Source organism: Brassica oleracea, chromosome C4, assembly GCF_000695525.1.
Source record: "Brassica oleracea var. oleracea cultivar TO1000 chromosome C4, BOL, whole genome shotgun sequence".
Taxonomy (NCBI): Eukaryota; Viridiplantae; Streptophyta; class Magnoliopsida; order Brassicales; family Brassicaceae; genus Brassica; species Brassica oleracea.
Window position 1 is genome coordinate 3,051,688 of NC_027751.1, and position 6,110 is coordinate 3,057,797.

Consider the following 6,110-nt stretch of genomic DNA (forward strand, 5'->3'; position numbering starts at 1 on the left):
ATGGGAATGGCCGGTTTCACGATAGCACTGATGATGATAGGGGTGATAATCTCTCCTTGTGTATATGGAAAAGAGTTATCCGATCACCAGGAAATCGAAGTAGAAAAACTTTTGAAGCTGCTCAACAAGCCTGCTCGTAAATCCATTAAGGTACAAATTCCACATTCATAAACTCATTGCTTTGATTATTCGTGGAAAACTGTATTGTGGTTGAATGTTTCACTTTATTCTTTGTTACAGAGTGAAGATGGAGATATAATAGATTGTGTCCCCATACATAGTCAACCAGCTTTTGATCATCCTCTACTTAAAAACCACACCATCCAGGTTTGACTTCATTTACGATCTATCTTTTGTTTATATATACATGCATGGTGATGTTGAAACATCATGTTTTCGCATGTAGATGAGACCGAGCTTTATACCAGAAAGTACGTCTATGTACACCAAGACAAATCCTACTCAGGTGTGGCACAAGAATGGAAGATGCCCAGAAAATACAGTTCCGATAAGAAGAACCAAGAAAGAAGATATCTTACGCTCAAAATCCCATGAGAGTTTTGGGAAAAAGACGACCTCAAGCGTCCCCGAATATAATCTAAGTAACAACCACGAGGTACACCTTTCATCAGAGACGTTTGGACATTGGACATAACCAAAGTGAAATCTCAAGAAATTTTTTTTTTGAGTTAATATACTTGGATATAAATTCTAACTTATTATTTTCTTAGAACACAAATTGCCAAATTGTTTAAAAAAAAAAAAATTGTACTATTTTTTTTACTAAAATATTTACGCTACAAGAAAAATGAGTTTTAATATCAGACCGGGATAACGTTTTTTGCGATTGTGCTATGGTTGACATATCCGTTAGTTTTAGATAGTGTTTGTATATTTAGAAACACTATGATGAAATAGTATATTTGGAAACGCTATGATAACGTATGGTTTTATATGTAACACTTGGATTTAATAGCAAAACATGATTAAAAACGCTATGTTTGGTTTTTGAATCCCTAAACCCTAAAACAAGTTTTTAAACCCTAAACTCTAAATACAAACTTTAAACTCTATTTTAACATCAAATCTTAAATTTAACTTCAAATGTTAGATATAAATTCAATAATTAATCTTTTCCAAAAATTTATCTCAGATCTTAAAATCAATATCTCAAACTTTTAACTTTTAAATCCTATACTCATACATTTATTATAAACTCCAAATTTTATATATAAACTCTACAAGTAATTAAAAATTTCTCAACACTAAAAATTTTATTCTCAAAGTTTAAACTAATCTCTAGCACTTAGTATTTACAATTTCTAAAAGTATTTATCTCCATATAATATTAAAACTACAATAAAAATATCCATAATCATTAATCTTCTTGTGCTTAGAAAAAAATATAGTAATCCTCCTACTATTCTTTCATTGGCCGAAACAAAAAGTGTGTGGATTGCAAAGTGTACACCATTGATTAAATTCATTCAATGGTTCAGATTCATTCAATCTGTGTTTCTTCCTCTTCCTCTCTCGTGTCTTTGTTATACAATCAGACCACAATTCATTATTCTTTTTAGTTTCTTTTATGTATTTTTTGTTTCAGACCTGAAACAATTTTTTATCTCTGTCTTCTTCACTACGACACCATCTCTCTGCACATCTTTTTTCTTTCTTCTCTACAATCTCTCCCTCGTCTCTTTTGTTTCCGTCTTCAAGGCCAACCTCTCATCTTTTTCTCGGTATCTCATCTTCTTCTATGTATCTTATCGTCACGGATCTCGAACTGTCGCGAGTTCTCCATCTCTGCCGTCGCCATCTTCCGATCTGTCTCCTCCTCTGTTCCGTGACGAAATGACTTCTCATCCCCTACTTTTTGAAACTCATACTCCTCTACTTTGTGACAGCTCTGCTACATGACGCCTCCTCTGCCTCTCGCCTCCGTGAAGTCTATTTCCAGTGATTTCTCTCTTACTCTGTGCGCCGCCTCTCCTCCACTCATCTGCGCCTCCAAACCTCCTATCCTCCACAACAAGCCGAATATGGCTCCTCCTCTGGGACAACCCTACATCTCATCCTCGCTGGAGACAGCTTTGCTTCTCGTCGAAAGTGCCATGGCGGCTCGTTAGAGAACAACCAAATTAGGTTTAGGTGTTAACTGTATAATTTTTGTTTTAGGTTTAGTTTTTTTTTAATTAGGTTATTTTGTAACTATTTTTATTGTAAACCAAATTCAATTGTTTTGTAAATCAAAATTAATATATAATATATTTAATTGTTTTTTGTTTTTTGTGATTTGTATTTTTTTTTTTAATAATGTAAATAATAGCGATAATTATATGGTATTAAAACATATTTAATTGCATACATAAAAGCGCTATTGTATATAACCATAAGATAGCAGTTTAAAAAAACGCTATCTAATGTACCTGATCTACTATGACGGGCGATGATACAGCCTTTCTAAAACCGCTATAGTATCTTTATATAGCGTTTTTCGTCCGCTAATAAAACCCATTTTTCTTGTAGTGTTATAAGACTCTAAAATCTAGAGGCCGGTCTGCCTTTTGTCCTTATGTCTATTACTCGGCTTCTCTTGTTTCTTAATTAACACTTCTCCCCTTTTTTTGGAGATGTTTTAGTACGCGATTATGAACTCCAGGCGAGGAATGTATTTCGGGACAAAATTTCTATTGAATGTCTGGAAGCCAGAAGAAGTTCGCAGCAACGAGTTCAGCTTGGCTCAGACTTGGCTCGCGTCTGGAGATGGCGCTAATATTAACACAATTGAAGCTGGTTTGCAGGTCTTGTAATTAGGTTTAGAATCTTGTGATTAATATTTAGATTTAGATTGTTTATTACATTTTAAATAGAGACAATTATTAAAACAAAAACTGAATATAAATTAAGGTCTCTTAACTTTGTATGCTCGCGGATTGGCCAATAAGTTACAGACGATAATAGAATTTTTTATTTTTCTGAAAATAGGCCGATGTCTATAAAAATGGGTGCTACAACACCAAATGCCCATGTTTCGTTCAAAAGAGCAGTCTTATCACTGTAGGTTGAGCATACAATACCGTCTCACAATACGACGGAGTTCAATACGAGCTCTCTGTACTTATATGGAAGGTACTAAATATACGAACATGGATACTTTCATTATTAATATGGGATACAACGGACTTGTCTGTCCCCTATGTTTATTATATCGATCGGTATCTCAACCCCAAAATGGACTGTCCATTATATCTAGAGCGGCGAAAACTGGTGGCTAAAGGTTGGTGAAGAGCTTGTCGGCTTCTGGCCTGGCAAGTTATTCACTTCGCTAGGAGAGTTCAATGGGGAGGTGAAATCGTTAACTTGAAGACCGATGGGAAACACACGATCACCGACAGGGGAAGTGGTCATTTCTCAGATGAAGGTTTAAAGAAAGCTAGCTATTTCAGAAATATTATGACAGTTGATGGAACCAATACTCTGACAGAACCACAAGGAGTTTTCCCCAAGACTACAAATGATAACTGTTACAACATTAAGGCAGGAGATGGTGGAACTGCCTGGGGGCTTAATTTCTTCTTTGGTGGTCCTGGCCAGAACGAGAGATGCCCTTTTGGCTATTCTTGCTCAAAGATTTCCGAGTATTTAACATATTTGTCTGTATTTGAATATGAACGTGTGAGGGTTATAACTTTAAGAAATAAAGCCACCTCACTGCGGTTAATACTATCTGCGTCCTTGAATAATATGTGTAAAAGCTTTTCAAATTCACATGTCTGTGATTTGAATAATAATAATAATAATATGTGTGTTTGATAAAACCTTCAGTTTAAGTTAATTGCTCTTCACGAGCCAAGCTGAAGCTCAAGCTCGTCACAATCCCGTTAGGGAAAACAGGGGAACACATTGGAGATTGGGAACATTTCACTCTCCGGATAAGTAACTTCAGCGGCAAGTTACAGAAGATGTACTTGTCACAACATAGCAAAGGAAGCTGGATCGACGCTCCTGAGATTGAGTTTAAAAGTGGTGGAAACATACCTGTGGCTTACGCTTCTTTGAACGGACATGCAATGTATGCTAAACCAGGACTTGTGTTGCAAGGCAGAGACGATGTAGGGATTAGGAACGATACAGGGAAGAGCGAAAAGGTGTTTGATACTGCGGTTAGGTTTAGGGTTGTTTCGGCTGAGTATATGAAAGAAGTGGAGGAGCCTGCGTGGTTGAACTATATGAGACATTGGGGACCAAAGATTGATTATGGTCGTGAAGATGAGATTAAAGGTGTGGAGAAGATTGTTGTTGGAGAGAGTCTAAAGAGTGTGTTTCAGGAGTGCGGTTAATGGATTGACTAATGAGGTTTTTGGAGAGGAAGGACCTACCGGTCCGAAGTTGAAGCGGAACTGGTTAGTTGATGAAGATTGAATCTCTTCTGTTGTTGTTTCTTTTTCATTGAAATGTTCGGTTTTCTGAATCTGTTATGTTTTTGTCTACTTGCTATGATAACGTTAGAGAATATTTCGTAAGACAGTTGTTTAAACTCTGTGTGGTGATATGACATCCTTTGTTCATCTAAATTTACCATGTTTACTGGTTTTGTATTGAATCCCATCTGTTGTACCGGATTTTGGTTCTAGTTTTTAGTTTTCAGATTTTAATTTTTTGGTTTGAATTTTTGATTCTGCTGCATTTTTTTTTTAATTTTTCCAAAAAAATGAAAATAGTTTAGTAAATTATTATGATATTTTTATTTTGTAAATACTTATTTTGCACAAAGATAATCGAGTGTATATATGGGAGGCGCCAAATGAGGATTATACCAAATGCAATGTTGGTTTCTCATGGTCTAAGAAAAAGATGTTAGGGGAGTCTTCGGTCTTAAGAAACTGCAGGGGAGAAACTTTACTCCACCGCAGAAGGGCCTTTGGGAACATTGGGTCCTTCCTGGACGGCAAGTTCATCTCCATGATGTGGGCTATTGAGGCCATGCGAAGCCACCATGTTGATAAAGTTGAATTTGTGACATAGTCTGTGGATGTGGTTGGAGCGGTTGTACGTCCAAAGGCTTGGCCAGCATTCCGGTACCAGGGATCGGAGTTGAGGAAAGCTTTGGCTGGTTTTATTGAAGGGATTGTGGCTGATGTTTCTTCTCGGGTAAACAGGTGTGCCCAAAAAATTGCAAAGAGTGTAACAATGGAGATGAGATGTCAGTCATATGTTGTTCAAGGCATATCCCAATGGCTGCCGGAGTTATTTGAAGCTGATAAACATAGGCGATGATGGGTTTGAACTGACTTTGGAATGGTTTTGTCGGGATGACGAATGGGAGCTTCATGCTATGTTTTTTTCACTTGTTAGTATTAGTTTTGTTTTTTTGTTCTGGAAACGATGAATATTGTGTTGGATACGCTTCAAGTTTACTTGTTCAACAAGCTATTGAAGATAAGGATGAATAGCTTAATATATTTAGGATAAAGATAAGAATTCTTAGATATACTTGTAATAGGAGAAGTCAAGAAGGTCCTATATATAGAGGTCTAATGTAAGGAGATCCCTACAACAATTGAAAGAAAGTTAAGAAAGAAATAAAACAAAAGAACCTGTTTTATAATTCCTGTGTCTTTGAATACTTTATTTGGTATCAGAGCCTGAGGTTCAAATCAATCGAAGAACTTAGATACAGAGAATTATGGAAGATTCAAAAGCTTTGGTGAAAGTAAAAGATGGTGTGCCTACCACCGTGGTTTATCCGATGTTAACGACATCAAACTATACGATATGGGCGATGAAGATGAGAGTGTTAATGCGCGTTCATAAGGCATGGGAAGCGATCGAACCTGGAGTTGAGGATGAAGAAAAGAACGACATAGCTACATCGCTCTTGTTTCAATCGATATCTGAAGGATTAGTTTTGCAAGTTGGTGACCTAGGTTCCCCTAAACTTATTTGGGAAGCTATACGATCAAGGAACTTAGGTGCAGAACGAGTTAAATCAGCTCGACTATTAACTCTAATGAATGGGTTTGATCGATTAAAGATGGATGACACAGACTCTATTGACAGGTTCTCAGGGAAGATATCTGAACTCGCCTCTAAAGCAAGTTCGTTAG

At 36.6% G+C, this 6,110-nt stretch overlaps 1 pseudogene; it reads left to right on the forward strand.

Annotated features, from left to right (window-relative positions):
* Positions 1 to 4,343, forward strand: LOC106337851 (annotated as a pseudogene).
* Positions 4,344 to 6,110: the final 1,767 nt, after the last annotated feature.